We start from the raw sequence: 23,174 nt of genomic DNA on the forward strand, positions 1-23,174 counted from the left end.
ATTATATTAGGGGTGACTCAAGCAATTATATTAAGGTGACTCAGCCAATTATATTAGGCTGTCTCAGGCAATTATATTAGGTTGGCTCAGACAATTATATTAGGCTGGGTCAGGTAATTTTATTAGGCTGACTCGAGCAATTATATTATCTTGACTGGCAATTATATTAGCCTGACTGGCAATTATAATAGCCTGACTGACAATTATATTAGCCTGATTCTGACATTTGCATTTTCCTGAATCTGGCATTTGATTACCCAAAACATTGCATTATCAGACTGACTCCAGAATTTTTATTATAATGTGGAGTATTTCATTCAAGGCTTAATTATTACTGGTATTTATTTCATATGTTTAAAAGTACTTGAATCTGACAATTTATTTATATAAAAGGATGTCTGCTTTCAAATTAGTGATTTTAGATTTTTATATAAAGGCCTAAGTTCAATTATTGTTTAATTAGTAGGTGTGATTATTGTAGGCCTGTATTATTAAGTACAGGAATAGTCTATATGGTTTTGATTGGGTGTTTGATTTCTTGTTGTCTTGAATGATGTGTAGCTATTATTTGTTTAGGCATTATCATTAGATTATATTTTTATAGATAGAATAATGTGTAATTCTTGGCTCTTAGTTAAGACCTGTTAATTATTATATAGAACTTATTTGACAATTTCCTCTACATACACAGTCAGCATCTATTCACTGTAACTAGGACTGTTGTTGATATTACTTGACAATTATCTCTACACAAAAGATCAGCATCCACTCACTGTGGATGTTGACCAAGTACTGCCATACTTGAATTGTTTTAACCACATAAATGAGTTTCCTGTAACATTGTATATTTATCCTATGATTATGTTTTGGTAAGTTTTCAGAATTTATAGTCATAGTTCCTATTTATTAAGTGTGAGATTTTTCATAACAATTTTAGTACATCCATTAACTTCAAACTGAAAGTCTAGATGGACCTCCTGAGAAAGGGACTGACTAGTCCCTTCGCTAACACGTTAAGGGTTAGTTAACACGTTAAATGTAGCAAGCAGTTTATTTCCCACTCTAAAGACCAAAGAAGAATTATGAAGGAGCGAGCAAATGCCGAGACCTCAAAAGTTTGAGATTCCTTACACTAGGCCGTCGACCTTCATCATTGGCTGACAGCCAATCTGACGGTAGGTCACGGGTCTCACGAATATTTATTGATGCAATTAATTCTTGGTTGCAGACGCAATCAAGCAATAAGATACTATGTCTATAATTGCAAATTGCAACAACAAGGTAGGTAGCTTAGGAGACATGTTTCTGGTAACCTCCTATCAGTACTTTACGCTTTTGCAGCCCGCCCCTGCAAGGCAGTTGCAATGTAATCAAACTAGCAGCCTTCAATGATATCACAATAACTAGTGGGGTTACTGGCAACTCCAGCAACCCTCCTTAATTAGTTTCTTTCGTTAACACTTCGTCTTTTGGACGATCACCAATCAATGGCTAATTGATTATGTTAATATTGATAGTGATAATCATGTTAATTCACTGCCAACAGCAGTCTGCAACAACTCTTACTTTAACTTAATCTTGTCGGCTGCAGACAAAGTCACTACTGTCACAACAGTCACTCGTAACTGAATTATACAGACACTTGTCGACTCGTCAAGCGTTCAGTGAGTAATCCCCTTAATTACTGTACTATGGACGGCTAATTAATCCTAGCACGAGTTATGTTATCGGATACTATTGCCCACTTGATAGTTTACTACAATTCTATGTCTAAATTGCTATGAGGTTGATAATTTACCCTTAATTGCCCCTGAGCAATTAAATACTGTCTCTTAGATCGATAATTAACTATACACAAATACGTTACCCTCAACACTGGCTGAATAGTTACATCATCAACGAAATGAATTCCCTCTGGGGCACTACTTACTCCAAAAAATTGGATTCCATCCTCTGCCTCTGGGGGGCGTGAACGTCGGGCTCTGGCTGCCAGTAGCTGTTTGTCGCTGACTGGTGGTGGTTGCTCGTTGCTGTGGGGCGCCAGCTGACTGAGGCGGAGGTCAGCAATATGGCGGCGGCTGGTGATGGCCGCATTCACCGTGTGAATACTGCTCGGCTGGAGTTCTCTGCGCCGGTGGATTGGGAACTAGTGGCGGCTGCGCTTTTGGATGTCCTTAAGGTGGATATTAAGGATCTCCTCGGTCTCGAGAAATTTTCTCCCACTCGCGTGGCGGTGACGTTTGCCACGCCACCTGGATACGAGCGGTTTGTGGGGTGTTGGAACGAGCGGACGACTCCCCTTCCTCATTCGGCTGTGTCTGTGACTGTCTCTGATCCGTGGGGTCCACTGACCTTTGTGAGCGTGCACGGGGTACCTGTTACGTTTCCTGAGGTGGAGCTTTCTTCTGTGTTTACGAGGTATGGTACGGTGTTGCGTCATCGGTACAACTTGTTTAGTGCCGGGTGGCTGCGGGGCCTCCGGCTGGGTACTCGCACGCTGCATATGCGCCTCAAGGAGCCCATCCCCTCCAAGGTTATGTGCTGTGGTCATCCGCTCCGAGTTTTCTATCCAGGGCAGGCCCGCACGTGCTTCCGCTGTGGGGAGGCAACCCGTTCTCGCAAATTCGTAAAGTCAATATTGACTTATTAACTACGTGCATAGGTGATATACTAAACACAATAGATACCCTTAAAAAGATTCATAGAAAACACCGACCTTACCTAACCTTGTTAGTATCTTAAGATAAGCATCTTATTGCTTCGTAATTACAATTATTACTTAACCTATACCTATTATAGGTTAGGTAATAATTGTAATTACGAAGCAATAAGATGCTTATCTTAAGATACTAACAAGGTTAGGTAAGGTCGGTGTTTTCTATGAATCTTTTTAAGGGTATCTATTATGTTAAGTATGTCACCTGTGCACATATTTAATAAGTCAATATTGACTTATTAAATTTGCGAGAACGGGTTGGGGGAGGAGGGCCATGACGCTGCCCAGTGTGAGGTTCCTCGAATGGAGACGGCTTCTGTATTCAGTGTGGGGGATTTTCCTCCCCTCCGTGAGGATGGTGCTTCCCTGGCCGGTCCTCGGCATGGGGGTGTGACTGGTGGTGCACCTGCGGCTGCCGTGCCTGGTGGTGCACCTGCGGCTGCCGTGCCTGGTGGTGCACCTGCGGCTGCCGTGCCTGGTGGTGCACCTGCGACTGTTGTGCCTGGTGGTGCGCCTGCGACTGTTGTGCCTGGTGGTGCACCTGCGACTGCCGTGCCTGGTGGTGCGCCTGCGACTGTTGTGCCTGGTGGTGCGCCTGCGACTGTTGTGCCTGGTGGTGCGCCTGCGACTGCCGTGCCTGTTGGTGCGCCTGCGGCTGCCGTGCCTGGTGGTGCACCTGCGGCTGCCGTGCCTGGTGGTGCACCTGCGGCTGCCGTGCCTGGTGGTGCGCCTGCGGCTGCCGTGCCTGGTGGTGCGCCTGCGACTGCCGTGCCTGGTGGTGCGCCTGCGGCTGCCGTGCCTGGTGGTGCGCCTGCGACTGCCGTGCCTGGTGGTGCACCTGCGGCTGCCGTGCCTGGTGGTGCACCTGCGGCTGCCGTGCCTGGTGGTGCACCTGCGGCTGCCGTGCCTGGTGGTGCACCTGAGGCTGCCGTGCCTGGTACGTGGTGCACCTGCGGCTGCCGTGCCTGGTACGTGGTGCACCTGCGGCTGCCGTGCCTGGTACGTGGTGCACCTGCGGCTGCCGTGCCTGGTACGTGGTGCACCTGCGGCTGCCGTGCCTGGTACGTGGTGCACCTGCGGCTGCCGTGCCTGGTACGTGGTGCACCTGCGGCTGCCGTGCCTGGTACGTGGTGCACCTGCGGCTGCCGTGCCTGGTACGTGGTGCACCTGCGGCTGCCGTGCCTGGTACGTGGTGCACCTGCGGCTGCCGTGCCTGGTACGTGGTGCACCTGCGGCTGCCGTGCCTGGTACGTGGTGCACCTGCGGCTGCCGTGCCTGGTACGTGGTGCACCTGCGGCTGCCGTGCCTGGTACGTGGTGCACCTGCGGCTGCCGTGCCTGGTACGTGGTGCACCTGCGGCTGCCGTGCCTGGTACGTGGTGCACCTGCGGCTGCCGTGCCTGGTACGTGGTGCACCTGCGGCTGCCGTGCCTGGTACGTGGTGCACCTGCGGCTGCCGTGCCTGGTACGTGGTGCACCTGCGGCTGCCGTGCCTGGTACGTGGTGCACCTGCGGCTGCCGTGCCTGGTACGTGGTGCACCTGCGGCTGCCGTGCCTGGTACGTGGTGCACCTGCGGCTGCCGTGCCTGGTACGTGGTGCACCTGCGGCTGCCGTGCCTGGTACGTGGTGCACCTGCGGCTGCCGTGCCTGGTACGTGGTGCACCTGCGGCTGCCGTGCCTGGTACGTGGTGCACCTGCGGCTGCCGTGCCTGGTACGTGGTGCACCTGCGGCTGCCGTGCCTGGTACGTGGTGCACCTGCGGCTGCCGTGCCTGGTACGTGGTGCACCTGCGGCTGCCGTGCCTGGTACGTGGTGCACCTGCGGCTGCCGTGCCTGGTACGTGGTGCACCTGCGGCTGCCGTGCCTGGTACGTGGTGCACCTGCGGCTGCCGTGCCTGGTACGTGGTGCACCTGCGGCTGCCGTGCCTGGTACGTGGTGCACCTGCGGCTGCCGTGCCTGGTACGTGGTGCACCTGCGGCTGCCGTGCCTGGTACGTGGTGCACCTGCGGCTGCCGTGCCTGGTACGTGGTGCACCTGCGGCTGCCGTGCCTGGTACGTGGTGCACCTGCGGCTGCCGTGCCTGGTACGTGGTGCACCTGCGGCTGCCGTGCCTGGTACGTGGTGCACCTGCGGCTGCCGTGCCTGGTACGTGGTGCACCTGCGGCTGCCGTGCCTGGTACGTGGTGCACCTGCGGCTGCCGTGCCTGGTACGTGGTGCACCTGCGGCTGCCGTGCCTGGTACGTGGTGCACCTGCGGCTGCCGTGCCTGGTACGTGGTGCACCTGCGGCTGCCGTGCCTGGTACGTGGTGCACCTGCGGCTGCCGTGCCTGGTACGTGGTGCACCTGCGGCTGCCGTGCCTGGTACGTGGTGCACCTGCGGCTGCCGTGCCTGGTACGTGGTGCACCTGCGGCTGCCGTGCCTGGTACGTGGTGCACCTGCGGCTGCCGTGCCTGGTACGTGGTGCACCTGCGGCTGCCGTGCCTGGTGGTGCACCTGCGGCTGCCGTGCCTGGTGGTGCGCCTGCGGCTGCCGTGCCTGGTGGTGCGCCTGCGACTGCCGTGCCTGGTGGTGCGCCTGCGGCTGCCGTGCCTGGTGGTGCGCCTGCGACTGCCGTGCCTGGTGGTGCACCTGCGGCTGCCGTGCCTGGTGGTGCACCTGCGGCTGCCGTGCCTGGTGGTGCACCTGCGGCTGCCGTGCCTGGTGGTGCACCTGAGGCTGCCGTGCCTGGTACGTGGTGCACCTGCGGCTGCCGTGCCTGGTACGTGGTGCACCTGCGGCTGCCGTGCCTGGTACGTGGTGCACCTGCGGCTGCCGTGCCTGGTACGTGGTGCACCTGCGGCTGCCGTGCCTGGTACGTGGTGCACCTGCGGCTGCCGTGCCTGGTACGTGGTGCACCTGCGGCTGCCGTGCCTGGTACGTGGTGCACCTGCGGCTGCCGTGCCTGGTACGTGGTGCACCTGCGGCTGCCGTGCCTGGTACGTGGTGCACCTGCGGCTGCCGTGCCTGGTACGTGGTGCACCTGCGGCTGCCGTGCCTGGTACGTGGTGCACCTGCGGCTGCCGTGCCTGGTACGTGGTGCACCTGCGGCTGCCGTGCCTGGTACGTGGTGCACCTGCGGCTGCCGTGCCTGGTACGTGGTGCACCTGCGGCTGCCGTGCCTGGTACGTGGTGCACCTGCGGCTGCCGTGCCTGGTACGTGGTGCACCTGCGGCTGCCGTGCCTGGTACGTGGTGCACCTGCGGCTGCCGTGCCTGGTACGTGGTGCACCTGCGGCTGCCGTGCCTGGTACGTGGTGCACCTGCGGCTGCCGTGCCTGGTACGTGGTGCACCTGCGGCTGCCGTGCCTGGTACGTGGTGCACCTGCGGCTGCCGTGCCTGGTACGTGGTGCACCTGCGGCTGCCGTGCCTGGTACGTGGTGCACCTGCGGCTGCCGTGCCTGGTACGTGGTGCACCTGCGGCTGCCGTGCCTGGTACGTGGTGCACCTGCGGCTGCCGTGCCTGGTACGTGGTGCACCTGCGGCTGCCGTGCCTGGTACGTGGTGCACCTGCGGCTGCCGTGCCTGGTACGTGGTGCACCTGCGGCTGCCGTGCCTGGTACGTGGTGCACCTGCGGCTGCCGTGCCTGGTACGTGGTGCACCTGCGGCTGCCGTGCCTGGTACGTGGTGCACCTGCGGCTGCCGTGCCTGGTACGTGGTGCACCTGCGGCTGCCGTGCCTGGTACGTGGTGCACCTGCGGCTGCCGTGCCTGGTACGTGGTGCACCTGCGGCTGCCGTGCCTGGTACGTGGTGCACCTGCGGCTGCCGTGCCTGGTACGTGGTGCACCTGCGGCTGCCGTGCCTGGTACGTGGTGCACCTGCGGCTGCCGTGCCTGGTACGTGGTGCACCTGCGGCTGCCGTGCCTGGTACGTGGTGCACCTGCGGCTGCCGTGCCTGGTACGTGGTGCACCTGCGGCTGCCGTGCCTGGTACGTGGTGCACCTGCGGCTGCCGTGCCTGGTACGTGGTGCACCTGCGGCTGCCGTGCCTGGTACGTGGTGCACCTGCGGCTGCCGTGCCTGGTACGTGGTGCACCTGCGGCTGCCGTGCCTGGTACGTGGTGCACCTGCGGCTGCCGTGCCTGGTACGTGGTGCACCTGCGGCTGCCGTGCCTGGTACGTGGTGCACCTGCGGCTGCCGTGCCTGGTACGTGGTGCACCTGCGGCTGCCGTGCCTGGTACGTGGTGCACCTGCGGCTGCCGTGCCTGGTACGTGGTGCACCTGCGGCTGCCGTGCCTGGTACGTGGTGCACCTGCGGCTGCCGTGCCTGGTACGTGGTGCACCTGCGGCTGCCGTGCCTGGTACGTGGTGCACCTGCGGCTGCCGTGCCTGGTACGTGGTGCACCTGCGGCTGCCGTGCCTGGTACGTGGTGCACCTGCGGCTGCCGTGCCTGGTACGTGGTGCACCTGCGGCTGCCGTGCCTGGTACGTGGTGCACCTGCGGCTGCCGTGCCTGGTACGTGGTGCACCTGCGGCTGCCGTGCCTGGTACGTGGTGCACCTGCGGCTGCCGTGCCTGGTACGTGGTGCACCTGCGGCTGCCGTGCCTGGTACGTGGTGCACCTGCGGCTGCCGTGCCTGGTACGTGGTGCACCTGCGGCTGCCGTGCCTGGTACGTGGTGCACCTGCGGCTGCCGTGCCTGGTACGTGGTGCACCTGCGGCTGCCGTGCCTGGTACGTGGTGCACCTGCGGCTGCCGTGCCTGGTACGTGGTGCACCTGCGGCTGCCGTGCCTGGTACGTGGTGCACCTGCGGCTGCCGTGCCTGGTACGTGGTGCACCTGCGGCTGCCGTGCCTGGTACGTGGTGCACCTGCGGCTGCCGTGCCTGGTACGTGGTGCACCTGCGGCTGCCGTGCCTGGTACGTGGTGCACCTGCGGCTGCCGTGCCTGGTACGTGGTGCACCTGCGGCTGCCGTGCCTGGTACGTGGTGCACCTGCGGCTGCCGTGCCTGGTACGTGGTGCACCTGCGGCTGCCGTGCCTGGTACGTGGTGCACCTGCGGCTGCCGTGCCTGGTACGTGGTGCACCTGCGGCTGCCGTGCCTGGTACGTGGTGCACCTGCGGCTGCCGTGCCTGGTACGTGGTGCACCTGCGGCTGCCGTGCCTGGTACGTGGTGCACCTGCGGCTGCCGTGCCTGGTACGTGGTGCACCTGCGGCTGCCGTGCCTGGTACGTGGTGCACCTGCGGCTGCCGTGCCTGGTACGTGGTGCACCTGCGGCTGCCGTGCCTGGTACGTGGTGCACCTGCGGCTGCCGTGCCTGGTACGTGGTGCACCTGCGGCTGCCGTGCCTGGTACGTGGTGCACCTGCGGCTGCCGTGCCTGGTACGTGGTGCACCTGCGGCTGCCGTGCCTGGTACGTGGTGCACCTGCGGCTGCCGTGCCTGGTACGTGGTGCACCTGCGGCTGCCGTGCCTGGTACGTGGTGCACCTGCGGCTGCCGTGCCTGGTACGTGGTGCACCTGCGGCTGCCGTGCCTGGTACGTGGTGCACCTGCGGCTGCCGTGCCTGGTACGTGGTGCACCTGCGGCTGCCGCCGTGCCTGGTACGTGGTGCACCTGCGGCTGCCGTGCCTGGTACGTGGTGCACCTGCGGCTGCCGTGCCTGGTACGTGGTGCACCTGCGGCTGCCGTGCCTGGTACGTGGTGCACCTGCGGCTGCCGTGCCTGGTACGTGGTGCACCTGCGGCTGCCGTGCCTGGTACGTGGTGCACCTGCGGCTGCCGTGCCTGGTACGTGGTGCACCTGCGGCTGCCGTGCCTGGTACGTGGTGCACCTGCGGCTGCCGTGCCTGGTACGTGGTGCACCTGCGGCTGCCGTGCCTGGTACGTGGTGCACCTGCGGCTGCCGTGCCTGGTACGTGGTGCACCTGCGGCTGCCGTGCCTGGTACGTGGTGCACCTGCGGCTGCCGTGCCTGGTACGTGGTGCACCTGCGGCTGCCGTGCCTGGTACGTGGTGCACCTGCGGCTGCCGTGCCTGGTACGTGGTGCACCTGCGGCTGCCGTGCCTGGTACGTGGTGCACCTGCGGCTGCCGTGCCTGGTACGTGGTGCACCTGCGGCTGCCGTGCCTGGTACGTGGTGCACCTGCGGCTGCCGTGCCTGGTACGTGGTGCACCTGCGGCTGCCGTGCCTGGTACGTGGTGCACCTGCGGCTGCCGTGCCTGGTACGTGGTGCACCTGCGGCTGCCGTGCCTGGTAAGTGGTGCACCTGCGGCTGCCGTGTCTCCTGTGCCAGCTGTGGTGGAGGGCGTGGCTGCTCCTGATTCCCGTCTTCTACTTCCGGTGGATGTGGAGGTGCATCCTGTTCCTGGTGCTTCGTTGGTGAATGGGCGTGGTGTTGGGAGTGTCGTCTCGGTGCCTCCCGTTTTGGGCGATGCGTTCGCTGAGGGTGATATAGAAGCGTCGTCGTTGGTGCTGGCGTTCCTGTTGCATGCATTGCGAGTCCGCTTTCTGCTCCCCCTGAGGGTGCGTTCCATGAGGGGGCGTTGACCTCCCTTGCTCCTCGCCGGAAGCGCGTTGCAGGGGCGCGCTCACGCAGTCGAGAGCCCCTGGCAAACGAATTGAGGCTTCGCGGAGTTGTGCCTTGGGTGGTGCCCCCCCCTCCTCCTCCTAATTCTCCTGTGTCTGATATGGATTCCGGAAGTGATGCAGTGCTGGTTGGCAGCAAGATTTCCTCGTTGGTGGTGGACGTTGGTGATACCTGGTCAGTGGCAGCGGGGTCTCGGCGTGCTTCGCTGGGTGATGCCGGCACTGTCCGCCTCCTGCGGGATCAGAGGCCCGGCATTATGGTGGATTCCCCGACGGTGGGGCGGCGGCAGTTTGAGCCTCAGGATGATGACGGCGCCTCTGCAGTGGGTGGCTCTGTGCCCTCTGGTGGTCCTGGAGGGGCTGGGGGTCATTAATGGGTTCGATGGCGCCTGCTATTGTTTGTGCGTCTTTGAACGTTCGTGGTCTGAATGCTTTGGCGGTCCAATTGGGCCTTGTGGATGTGCTTCGGGAGCAGCGGGTGGATGTGGCTCTGATCCAAGAGCACAATGTTCGGGATGTATCTGTGTTGCATGGGTTGTGTGCTGAGTATCATGTTGTGTTGAACCTGCCGAGGACGTCCTTTGGGGGAACGCTGATGTTGTTTTCGCGGAGGGCATCTATTTCCATGCTTCACACGGAAATGGATGAAGAAGGGCGGGTCTTGTTTGTTCGGGCTGAGTATTTGGGGGTTGTGATTCCGTTATTGACGGTGTACGCCCCTTCTGGGGTGGAGCATCGTCAGGACCGGGAGCTGTTTTTTTCTGGAGGGCTTTTGCCATACCTGCGGCATGATACGCGGGATTTGATTTTTGGGGGGGATTTTAATTGTGTTACGTGTGTGAGGGATTGCTCTAGTGCTCACCCTCGGAATGTTTCGGCCGCTTTAATTGAGATTTTGCGTGCGTGCGGGTTTCGCGATGCGGCTGTTTTGTGTGGCGGCTCGTTGGAGTATACCTTCGCTGCGCGTGGGGCGAGTTCTAGGTTGGATAGGTTCTGTGTTTCTGGTGGGGAGTGTTCGGTTTTTGATTTTCGCACGGTCCCAGTGGCTTTCTTGGATCATTGTTTGGTGGTTGTCCGGGTTGGTGTCCGGAGTCAGGTGCGGGTGGGGCCTGGGTGGTGGAAACTTAATTGTCGGTTATTGCGTTGTCTACGTATTTGTGCGCAGTTTCGGGCCTGGTGGGCTGGCATCGTTGCCTGGAAGGCTGATTTCTCCTCTTTGTTCGTTGGTGGGAGTGGTGTAAGGTGGAGTGTCGGAGGTTTTTTGGGATTGTTGCTAAGCGGGAGGCTGCCGGGAGGTTTGGTCTGCTGCGGTTACTTCAGGCGCGTTTGTCTTCTTTATATGTGCAGTTGAATGCTGGGGTTGACTGCTTTAGTGAGATTGCTGAGTGTAATGAGCGTATTTGTGATTTGCGTGCGGTGTTGGCTGACGGTGTTCGCGTGCGTGCTCGTGTAGCTGAGCGGGTGGATGGGGAGAGGGTCTCTCCCTTTCTTTTAGGGAGGGAGAAGGCTGCTAGGGGTTCCGTTCTTCTCAAGGGCCTTCGGCGGCCTGATGGGTCTGTGATTTCTAGCACAGAGGGTGTTCTGCTTACCGCGCGGCAGGAGTTGGAGGCAGTCTATGGGGAGGTGCATGGGGATAGTGTGCTCGCGGGTTCCTTTTTGGACAGGTGCTTTCCCGGTTTGTCGCTCTCGGAGTGTGACCGGTTGGTGCAGGATGTTTCCACGGTGGAGCTCCTGGAGGTGGTTCGGTCGTTTCGTTCTGGGAGAGTGCCGGGTGCGGATGGCCTGCCCATTGAGTTCTACCTTACCTTTTGGGATGTGTTGGGGGAGGTGCTTTTGGAAGTGGTGCAGGCGTGTTTGCGTTTGGGTGCTCTGTCTGATTCCTTTTGTGACGGGATCGTGCGGCTGCTCCCGAAGCCGGGCGATTTGCAGTTGTTTTCCAATTGGAGGCCTATTACGCTCTTAAATGTTGATTATAGAATTCTTTCTAAGGTTTTAGCGCGTCGATGTCGGGGTGTCGTTGCGTCGGTGGTCTCTATGGAGCAATTTTGTGGTGTGCCTGGCCGTGCTCTGATGCATTGCAATGCCTTACTTCGTGACGTGCTTCTCTATGCGTCCGAGTATCGGCTTTCGGCGGCTATGATCAGCTTGGACTGGTCCAAGGCCTTTGATCAGGTGTCTTTAGAGTTTGTTTTTAGTGCTATGGAGAGGCTTGGTTTTCCGGTGGTGTTTGTGGGGTGGGTCCGTTTGTTGTATGTCCGGAGTCGCAGTCGCGTTTGTGTGAATGGGTTTTTTAGCTAATTTTTTCCTATTTGCCGTTCCGTTCATCAGGGGTGTCCCATGTCCATGCTTTTGTATGTGATTTTTCAGGAACCTCTTTTCCGGGCGGTGAAAGCGTGTTCCTTGATTGTGCCTCCTTGTCTGCCGTCCGGTCTCTGGCTACCCGTTTGCGGGTATGCTGACGACACCGTTCTATTTGTAGCTTCGGAGGGTACTGTTGGAGCTGTCCAGGACGTTCTCCTGCGGTTTGAGTCCGCTATGGGGGCCGTTCTTAATCGGGCGAAGTCGGGGTTGATGGGGATCGGTGCGTGGGCCTCCCGCCTTGTGTGGGATAGGTCGTGGTTTCCGGTGGTCTCCTCGATTCGGGTTCTTGGGGTTACTTGGTTTGCCTCCTATGACCACTCCTTGGTGTGTAATTGGGGTGCAGTCTCTCAGTCGGTTGGTGTTGCAGTTGGCCTTTTGTCGCGTCGTCCTTTGATGATTTATCAGAGGGGACTGCTTGTTGCGTGTAAGGTCTTGTCACGTGTCTGGTTTGTGGCACGATGTTTCCCGTTGGATCGTCGGAAGGCCTTGAGTTTGGAGAGTGTGGTGTATAGATATGTATGGTGTGGGCGTTATCAACCGGTGCGCCGTTCGACGTTGGTGTTAGGGGTGAGAGAGGGGGGTGTTGGCATTCCTGACGTCTTCACGAAGGCCAAGGCCCTCTTCTGGGTCTCGTTGCGTCGGGGGCTGGCTCTCGGTGGGGGGTTGAATACGCTGGGTGTTTTTTTCTGCTCGCTTCGCTTCAGTTTTTTGGTTGATTTGGGGGTTTGTCAGGAGGTGGCCTTGTTTACCCCCCCTGTTTATTCTTGGGCCGTGGGGATTCTTCGGGAGCTCTGCCGCCATCCTGGGTTTCTGTCCTTCTCGTGCAAGGCTGTGTATGGGGTGTTGTTGCCCCGGGTGCAGCCTCTGTTGGAAATTTCCAACACTAAATACAACACTGTTGTATTATTATTAATTATTACTAAATCTACTAATCATTGTAGTGATTAAAATTAACCAAACGTAGAGTTCACATGTACTAATAATTACATCTGTACAATAAGGCTAGAATTCTTACGTCACCAGACGCCAGTATTGCATCAGATTCCATTATAATAAACACAACTATATCCAGTGTGTCTGAGAATTGAATTTGATTCTCTATAAAACAACGGTGTTCTGTGTGATAATTAATTGCAGATAAACTGATCCCCAACTAATGCCAAATAAAGCGTTTATAGTTATAACTGTTATCTGATAATAAATTTAACGTCACGCGTGAATGCCCTGGAGAGACTTTAATTCATATCCATTGCTTGTTTACCATCGTAAAACGGGCAAATAATAATATTTAACTCCTCTGAATAATAAACCCGTCCTTATCCAAGCATTTCAATCGCAACTGCGAGAAATGATAATATTCGTAGTATCGAACTTGGGACACGGAGCGGGGCGGGGGACGCGAGTACACGAGGCGACGCGCTCAGAGAGAGACGCCATTACCCCAGCCACCAGGGTAGACGCCACCAAGAGCTCCAGAGGAAAGTCGCCACTGTGAGGTGTGAAGAACCTTTGCAGACAATAACTTAGCTGGTGTCAGTGTCACTTTACACATCGTGTTGAATTGTCAAGAGATTTAATTTGACATTCAACCAGGAACCTGTTAAATTCGGTTCCGTGTAGCCCAACGTGACCGGCCAGTGCAGTGCGTCACATCTAGGCTAGGCTTGAGACCACGTGTTAGTTACAACGACGCCTGAACCTAGGACGCGAACTTCGGCAAGCCTTAACTTACACAGTGCCCTATTAGCTAAGTACCTTCATTCCCATTTGATGCATCATTTAGGGGGCGGGGTTGTAGCTGGGTAGCTTGTCGTTACGCAGAGCGACTATAAAAAACCACAGGTTATTATTTACCTCCATTATTTAATCTAATTTTCTTGAACATAGATGTCTAGTAGCTTAATCTGTTGCTACTGAATATAATTTGATTTACAGCATGTGTGAAGAATTCCCCGAGTTGTCATTTCCCGTGTTAATCATCTCCCAGTGTTCCATGATGAGTCCAGGAGATTACGAGGATGAGTCGTGACCGACTTCTTGGAAATCATCTTCAAGCTAAGACCCTTTCCGTATTCCTTAAATTTCTATTATCTGTAGTATTATTCATGCAGAACACTGTTTCTTTGGACTGACATGTGTTTATTATAATTATTAACTTCTCATGTTATAATCTATGTTCTTATTGGTGACAAACATAATGATTCTATAATTGGTCATAGGATTAGATTATTGCATAATGAACTGGTGCACGAACCACACTAGTTCCTGGACATATATGAAGTTCCAGTAATAACCCCCCAATGTAGGTGTTTGAGGCTTTGATTCAGTTAAATAATTCAGCCCATTAATTATATAAGTGATCATATTCTCTAGTATTTTATCCATAGTTACTGGTTCATCTAGGAATTTTCTAATGATCATTTTTTATTAGTTTCCCTCTTTACTATAAAAGCGGGTGGTCCTTCGTAATAGAATATCTTTACATTAATATTTAAATAAATAGTCAAGCCCCAAATGTCCCACATTATGGTCCTTATTGAACCGGATAAACATAAATTATAATTATAAATACTAATTAGTAATAACTAGTCCTTGTGTGACGTAGTCTAGACTAACCATTGTAATTAATTGTCTACCAACAACGTAAACCATAGGTTAGTCTAAGTCACACAAATTCATTGCTACTTATACCTTATGTATAAGGTAGCACTCGTGGGACGCAGTTTATTGCCCACAACACTTAGGCCTACACTTCATACTGAAGTAAGAATCCATAGGTCACCAGGAGCAACAGCTCATAACTTTATATTAATCACTAACACCAATTATGTGTTAACTATTTGGGCTATACAAATATTTCAATATATGACTGTCAGCAGACTGTCCATTATTGCCTGAATCCATGTTATAATTACTGATTCACTCAAGTCAGTGGATCATTAACATTTTAGGATCCAGTATACTAATATAAATTACTGATCCCATACTAGTTAATCATTACTAACCCTGATAACATTTTATTCCACAGTTAGGAGTACATTCAGGAGTTAAATATTATTTACGGCAGTAAAATACTTGCCAAACACAATTGATTCTTTTGTGTTCATTTAATTTCTTATACACATAATTCTACCAGTGTATATTATATAAACTATATAAAATCCAAAAAAAAACAAAAATACAGCACAATTATTTGCACATTACTGCACCACAATATAATCTTTGCCAACCTTTATTAGGTAGCAATTTAGGCTGTGATTGTGCTGAATTTGGCACAAGCATAGACTTAATAAATTTGTAGTTTTTTAAGTAGAAATTCTCACGAATAGGCTTGAGCTCGTTAGTGGCATATATATTATTCATTTTTGTGCTGACCCTACCAAGGGTGGGATTAACCATTTATTGTGCAATTATATTTTATTGCATATTTCTATGTATATCTTTGAGTGTTACTGTAAGTCCACTACCCATCCGAGGCTGATTTTGAAGAGCTAAGCTGAGGAACACCTGTAGTGAGACAAAGGTACCACTCAAATCTTAGTTGCTTATTATTAGGTAGCTAACCTCTAAATGAGGTAAATTACAACCAGCCTCAAGAAAATACCAGGCTGTCAATAATTATACCTGCTCTACATCAAGGAGCAGACACCATAGCTGTACAAGTAGCTATATAAGCCCTATCAGGCTCAATTTACCACAAGAATGAATCCTCTAGAAAGGAATGCAAGATTCTTGAGAGCTCTTCAAGTTCGCCTAGGAGAACTGCTTATCAGATGTCACCACTGTGTAGAAACTGACCCAGGTGACGTCCACAGACTAGCAAGTTCCATAAGGAACGCTAGCCGAAATTATGACATTATAAAGACTGCAATCGAGTCTCAGGAATTTACTCCAGGTCGGTCATACTGTCTCAGACCACTTACGTCTGACAGAATCTGATCTTGATAACTATGAACGTAGCGTTCAAACCAGGTTAGACCAATATAAGAAGGTGCTTGCGAGACAAGATATTCCCGAGTGGATAGATCAGATCATTAATAGACCTACACCCGAGCCAGCACTCAGCTCAGATGAAATACTTGAGCTACCTCAAGATGAGGAGAATCCTCTAATCAATACTGATCACTACACAGGATCAACAACTGAAGTTCAACCTTCATTTTCTAACCTCTCATCTAATACAACTTCACGTGATGATTTGTTTACAGAGTCTGATCAAATTTCAGACAGCTCTTCTCAATGTTCCCTGGATTCTATAAGTTCAATACATGAGGCTACTGAATTAACTAGCTTATCACAAGAACCCAGAGAAACAAGTGAATCTGAAGATAAAACAAGTGAAGCTGCAATAATCAGTGGATCTGAACCAGAAAATGATAAAGCTAATGCTGCAACAGCAACTGAAGCCGTAATTAAAGCTGAGGCTAAGCAAGAAGTCTTAAGCAACACAAGTAATGGTCACAATTGCTCACAACAGCCTTCTAAAGTAAGTGCTAACAATGAGAAGACTATTATAAACCTTGTACACCAATTATTAAATTTATCTTCACCAGAACAATCAGTTGACTCTTTACAAGCCTTTAGTTTCCAGCTTGAGTCACTGATAAATTCCTTCAGTAAAGAGGTGGATCACCCAACTGCTGAGTGGATGACAAAAATTGTCATCCAAAGAAAATTGTCTGGTGACACACTTAATAAATTATATTTATACCAGAATGGTAATACCCTGTCAATGCAGGATATATTTACAGGTCTGCGCAATATGAGTAATCATACAGCAGACCAGGCACTTAATGCTAAATCTGAATGCACCAAAACTGTACCCACCTCAGTTTCCTTACCTGAAACTCCTAAAGTGACACTGTCACTAGGTAACAAAGGTGCTAATAATCAATGTAATAACAATCAGTCAAACACTGATTCATCAGTAAGGCCTAAGAGCCCCACAGGTGCTCCTAAGAGACCTAATAGTCCAAAGAGCACTCCCAAGAGCCTAGTAATGGCTCCCCAGAGTACACCAAGTACTCACAGGAGAATAAATAACAAGCAAATGCAAGCAGCAAAACCATCACAACCTGCAAGTACTGTTTTACCTAAACTGGTAACCCCTAAACGAGCTGTAGGATGGGGAATGTGCTTGTTTTGCAATCAAAAACATTCTCTGTACAAATGTACTAATTACCCTAATAGAGACACAAGAGTCAGACGACTCAAACAGTTACACAAATGTACTAGGTGTCTCAAATCACATAATGTTAATAGCTGTGAAACCCCACTGAACACCTGCAATAGGTGTAGAAGGGGCAAGCATCATGCTGCACTGTGCAAATTAGTTAGGACAAATTATGTCAATCCTAGAATAGGAGGTAGAGAATCTACACCAGTACAGTGCTGCAAGGTGCGAGATGTGTACAGAGTAACCTCACAAGCATCTCAAGTGGATGCTGCCTTGCCTACTGCCCAACTTCAAGTGAAGAACAGAGGAGCCAAGATCGCCACACGTGGACTATTTGATCAAGGTTCCCAGAGAACTTTCATTACTGAAAGAGCAGCAGAGGCACTTAATTTACAACCAATCAGACAGGTAAAATGAAACTTGTCAGGGTTCATGATAAATCGAGGAACCCATGAATACTCAGTAGTTCAACGCTTGTACGACTAGGTAGTCATGCCAAGGCTGTCCAAGCCATTGTTGTAGATCAAATACCTTTAGACTTAAATATTAAGGGTCTGGGGTACACAGCCCACTTCCTGCAGGAACGTGAAATTAATTTAGCTGACAAGAAGTTAACGTCTGACCGCCTTAACAATGTAGATGTACTAGTAGGAGCCGACTACTATTACCAGTTCATAACTGGACATGTTAAACGATTGGGAATGAATATGCTCCAATCTGCAGGTGGCTACTTACTTACAGGTAAAGTTCTGAATGTGAACAAGCCTAAGCCTGCCAACAATAATAAATTAGTCAGCAGTAAATCAATTCTCCAGCAGCAAGCTAAAGGGAGAAACACAGCTGAGTAATAAACTCAGATTGAATGTAGTGCAATTAGTATTCGCCGAGATGTTTCATAGCTCTCAGTGGAAACCCAATGGTCCGTACTCAAACAAGTACAAGTCACAGTGACCAAGCCATTGAATCCACTGCAGAACTAGAATTATTCTCGACAAGTAATAATTGACCACACTCAATCTTCCTAGGTAAATTATAATGTTGGGCTAGAGAATCTAGTACTCCCTAGGTAATTAATAATGTTAGGCTAGAAAATCTAGCACTCAATGCCACTGGCATTTCCTGAATTTAGTAATACTATGAAGTCCTCAAGCAACTTCTGTAATTATAAATTCACTAGGACCTTAGTTTAGTTCATTTATTATGCACCCCATACCCATCTTGTGGGCGGTAGTGGAAAGGGTTACAGAGGCACATAATGGGCTCAGGGACTGAACCCCACAATTCATTTAGCTAAGCAAGTTACAATCTTGATGAGCTAGTTACAAAATTCAATGTAAGTCATCACATCAACAATGGGTTCGAGATCGACCTCAAGTACAGGTTCTAAATTAAGCAACTGACAAATGTGGAGAGCTAGTGTCAAAATTTATATGTTTGTCCTGCACACCGTCCCCCATCCAGTGGGCAGCGGTGGATAGGTTACAATCACTTAGTTACTACCTACAGTTAGCAAACTGGGGATATTTGGCTAAAATTTCTGGTAGCAGATCATTTTGAATGAAATATTGACACATCGCTGGAACATGGGTTATAGAATTGTCTCTAAATTCACGTATCTTTTCGCACTCCATCACATAGTGACGGAGGGTGTGCGAATAACTTTGTTGACACAGTTTACATTTGGTCAGGTCTACATCAGCAGATAATGAGAATTCCCAGAGATACTTGTAACCGAGTCTACGGGCACTGGTCCACAATACTTGTGCTTGAGGTTTGCCAAGAAAACCTTCTTCATACAATGTTTTCTGCACTAAGAGTTAGTGATAAATACTTGCATCAATTTTGTTTGAGTTGTTTTTCTTTCGTTTCTGCTTAATTAGTGTAGAAACGCAGCGCGAACAAACTTGCAAACATACCAGTACGTAAGTGAATCTACAGAGAACTAATAACCCGTGAAACGTTTAGGTTGGGAGAATGTTACAAATTATCTTGAATAGGATTAGTCGTAGCAGTAATTTAATTTCCAGCAATCTTAGGTTTCCCTTTGTTTAATGCATTATCGTTAAACATCAGCATTGTTAATTAACATGCTTCCTGAGCTCAATATAGCTCACCTTAGAATTAACGTAACAATTGAGTGTTTACTGTTCCCCATGCGAATACGAGCTTAATATTGCTCGCCATGACAATTTGAACGCTTTGATGTTCCCCATGCCACGAGCACTACTCGCCATGATAATTGAACGATGCAATACTCTACCTCGTTAATTCGAGCTCACTGTAGCTGACCCTGTCAACACTGTTGACGAGTTCAATATAACTCACCCTGTTAACTCTGTTAACGAGCTCACTGCAGCTCACCTTGTCAACACTGTTGACGAGTTCAATATAACTCGCCTTGTTAACATGCTTACCGAGCTCAATATAGCTCCCCATGTTAACGAGCTCACTGTAGCTCACCCTGTCAACACTGTTTATGAGCTCAATATAGCTCACCATGTTCACGAGTTCAATATAGCTCGACCTGTTAATGAGCTCAATACAGCTCACAATGTTAATTCGAGTACATTTTGCTCACAATTAGCTTAGTCCCTTACTTAGGTAGGTTAGAAATTTAAACCATTTATTTAGGTAGGTTTAGGGACTTTAGTTAGTGTCAACTGAGTACTAGCCTAATCTGTACTCACCATTAATTACAGTTGACTATACTTATAGAGACTGATTTAATAAACTCAATTTCATGTAAAGGTGATTTCGTATTAACAAGTTTACAGTGTCAAGCCTATGAGCTGCCATTTAATTAGCTCATAGGTCAGAATGACTAGGCTACCAATCTCACTGTCGACTCAGAATCTTCCTTGATTTTAATGAGCAAACCCTTTCAGTTCTCTAAATTTCCACTATCTTAGCTAGTTAGCAAATTAGTTGTACCATCAGTCAGAATGACTACTGCACGGCAGTGCACATTAAATTCAATTTCCTCATTTGATTTTGGGGTGATCATGATGCTGCGTGATGTTATTGTCTCGTAACTCAATAGTTACAAGTCACAGCGACCCTAGACAGTGACCTCACTGTAGTGTCATAGTCTCCTTGATCTTAAATGACCCAATAATACTTTACTGTAAAATAATGTAGAATACAACTTATACAATAGTGTTATCAGTTCTTAGGAACTTTTTCTGAGTTTACCTACGCTTCAGCAGCTACGTAATACACCATTACATGTCACTGCGACCCTAGTTGTTGAGTTTATAGTGAGCTTTAGAGGGTTCCTGATTACCGATAATTTAATCATTTAATGTTTCAATATTTAATACATGTTTCCACTAGAGCAGTTGTTCAACACTGCAAACGGAAACTACAAGCCTATTATAGCTCTAACTAAGAGCAAACACCTTCTCATCCAATTTAAGTAACCATGATGATACACTGGTGGGATGTCAAGTAACAAAACAGTTACAAGTCACTATGACCCAAGACATTCTCATCACAGTAGATTCTCAGTTATTTGAATTGTGTGATTTAAATCTTTAATTGTTGTATAGGCTATAAATAATATTATTTATCTAGAGTATCTGAGAGTTTGCAGACTTAGAGATTTGTAACATACACATTACATGTCATAGCGACACCAGTCTCAGAGTTATTGTAATCTTTCTTAATTATTAGCTTTAGGTAATTCATAACATGTTCCATTTAACATGAAATCAGCAAGACTTAAGTTTCTTGTATGTCCTTGACAAATACGGGACATTCGTTATGTGTGTACTAACATACTAATATACTAATATTAATACTAACTTCGGGATGGGTGTGTCAGTACTCCACATTACACTGCGACTCTAAAATTCTCCCCCCGGAGTTATGTTGGAAATTTCCAACACTAAATACAACACTGTTGTATTATTATTAATTATTACTAAGTCTACTAATCATTGTAGTGATTAAAATTAACCAAACGTAGAGTTCACATGTACTAATAATTACATCTGTACAATAAGGCTAGAATTCTTACGTCACCAGACACCAGTATTGCGTCAGATTCCATTATAATAAACACAACTATATCCAGTGTGTCTGAGAATTGAATTTGATTCTCTATAAAACAACGGTGTTCTGTGTGATAATTAATTGCAGATAAACTGATCCCCAACTAATGCCAAATAAAGCGTTTATAGTTATAACTGTTATCTGATAATAAATTTATCGTCACGCGTGAATGCCCTGGAGAGACTTTAATTCATCTCCATTGCTTGTTTACCATCGTAAAACGGGCAAATAATAATATTTAACTCCTCTCAATAATAAACCCGTCCTTATCCAAGCATTTCAATCGCAACTGCGAGAAATGATAATATTTGTAGTAAATAATTTGTGTATCAAACGCGGGACGCGGAGCGGGGCAGGGGACGCGAGTGCTCAGAGAGAGACGCCATTACCCCAGCCACCAGGGTAGACGTCACCAAGAGCTCCAGAGGAAAGTCGCCACTGTGAGGTGTGAAGAACCTTTGCAGACAATAACTTAGCTGGTGTCAGTGTCACTTTACACATCGTGTTGAATTGTCAAGAGATTTAATTTGACATTCAACCAGGAACCTGTTAAATTCGGTTCCGTGTAGCCCAACGTGACCGGCCAGTGCAGTGCGTCACATCTAGGCTAGGCTGAAGACCACGTGTTAGTTACAACGACGCCTGAACCTAGGACGCGAACTTCAGCAAGCCTTAACTTACACACAGTGCCCTATTAGCTAAGTACCTTCATTCCCATTTGATGCATCATTTAGGGGGCGGGGTTGTAGCTGGGTAGCTTGTCGTTACGCAGAGCGACTATAAAAAACCACAGGTTATTATTTACCTCCATTATTTAATCTAATTTTCTTGAACATAGATGTCTAGTAGCTTAATCTGTTGCTACTGAATATAATTTGATTTACAGCGTGTGTGAAGAATTCCCCGAGTTGTCATTTCCCGTGTTAATCATCTCCCAGTGTTCCATGATGAGTCCAGGAGATTACGAGGATGAGTCGTGACCGACTTCTTGGAAATCGTCTTCAAGCTAAGACCCTTTCCGTTTTCCTTAAATTTCTATTATCTGTAGTATTATTCATGCAGAACACTGTTTCTTTGGACTGACATGTGTTTATTATAATTATTAACTTCTCATGTTATAATCTATGTTCTTATTGGTGACAAACATAATGATTCTATAATTGGTCATAGGATTAGATTATTGCATAATGAACTGGTGCACGAACCACACTAGTTCCTGGACATATATGAAGTTCCAGTAATAACCCCCCAATGTAGGTGTTTGAGGCTTTGATTCAGTTAAAAAATACAGCCCATTAATTATATAAGTGATCATATTCTCTAATATTTTATCCATAGTTACTGGTTCATCTAGGAATTTTCTAATGATCATTTTTTATTAGTTTCCCTCTTTACTATAAAAGCGGGTGGTCCTTCGTAATAGAATATTTTTACATTAATATTTAAATAAATAGTCAAGCCCCAAATGTCCCACAGCCTCGAGTGGAGGGCTTATTTCCGTGTTGGGATTGGGGTGGTATCTGGTCGTGTTTGGGGGCACGGTTCTTGGCGCCTCAGCAGCGTGAATTGCTGTTTCGGGTTCTGCATTTGTTGCTGGCGACAAATGAGCGGTTGTGTATGCTTGGCTTGCGTGATTCTGGGGCGTGTGTTCATTGTGGTTTAAGTGTATCGCAGGTGCATGTATTTTATTTTTGTGTCCGGTTACAGGGGTTGGTGGACTGGTTTCGGGATGTCCTGGAGGTGTTTTGTGGTCCGGGTTATCGGGGTGATGTTTTGCAGTTTTTGTTTTTGTATTTTCCGGCTTGTCCGCTGCGGGTGCGTAATACTTTGTGTTTTGGTTGCTGATTATGTGTTTTGTGTGTGAGTTGGGAGGCGGGAGGATTTTGGGGTTGCCCGAATTTTAGGATTTTTGCCGGGGCGCATGCGGTTTACCTGGTGGTGGTTGCAGCGCGCTTTTCCGGAGGAGTTTGGTCGGTGGTTCACAGATGCCTATGTTCGTGGGGTTGCCTTTGGGTCGGCAGGTGCCTTGGTGGGAAGGTGATGTTCTCGTCTTGGGTGGGGTTAGGGTGTCGATGGGGGTTTAGAGGGGTTGGGGGGTTTCAGGGTTTGCTTTGCTATGCGCTCCCTTTCCGCTTCTTTGGGTGTCCTTGGCGGGGGTTGCGTGTGATTGTGTGTCTCCCCCCTTGAGATGCTGCTGCTCCTGTGTGTGTGTGGTCTGTTTCCGTACCTCCGGGTGCCGGTTGTGTCCGTATGCGTGTGGGTGTGTGGTTTTGAGGGGGGTTTTGGCTCCTGCGTGGGC

Source organism: Procambarus clarkii, chromosome 21 (assembly GCF_040958095.1).
Source record: "Procambarus clarkii isolate CNS0578487 chromosome 21, FALCON_Pclarkii_2.0, whole genome shotgun sequence".
NCBI lineage: Eukaryota > Metazoa > Arthropoda > Malacostraca > Decapoda > Cambaridae > Procambarus > Procambarus clarkii.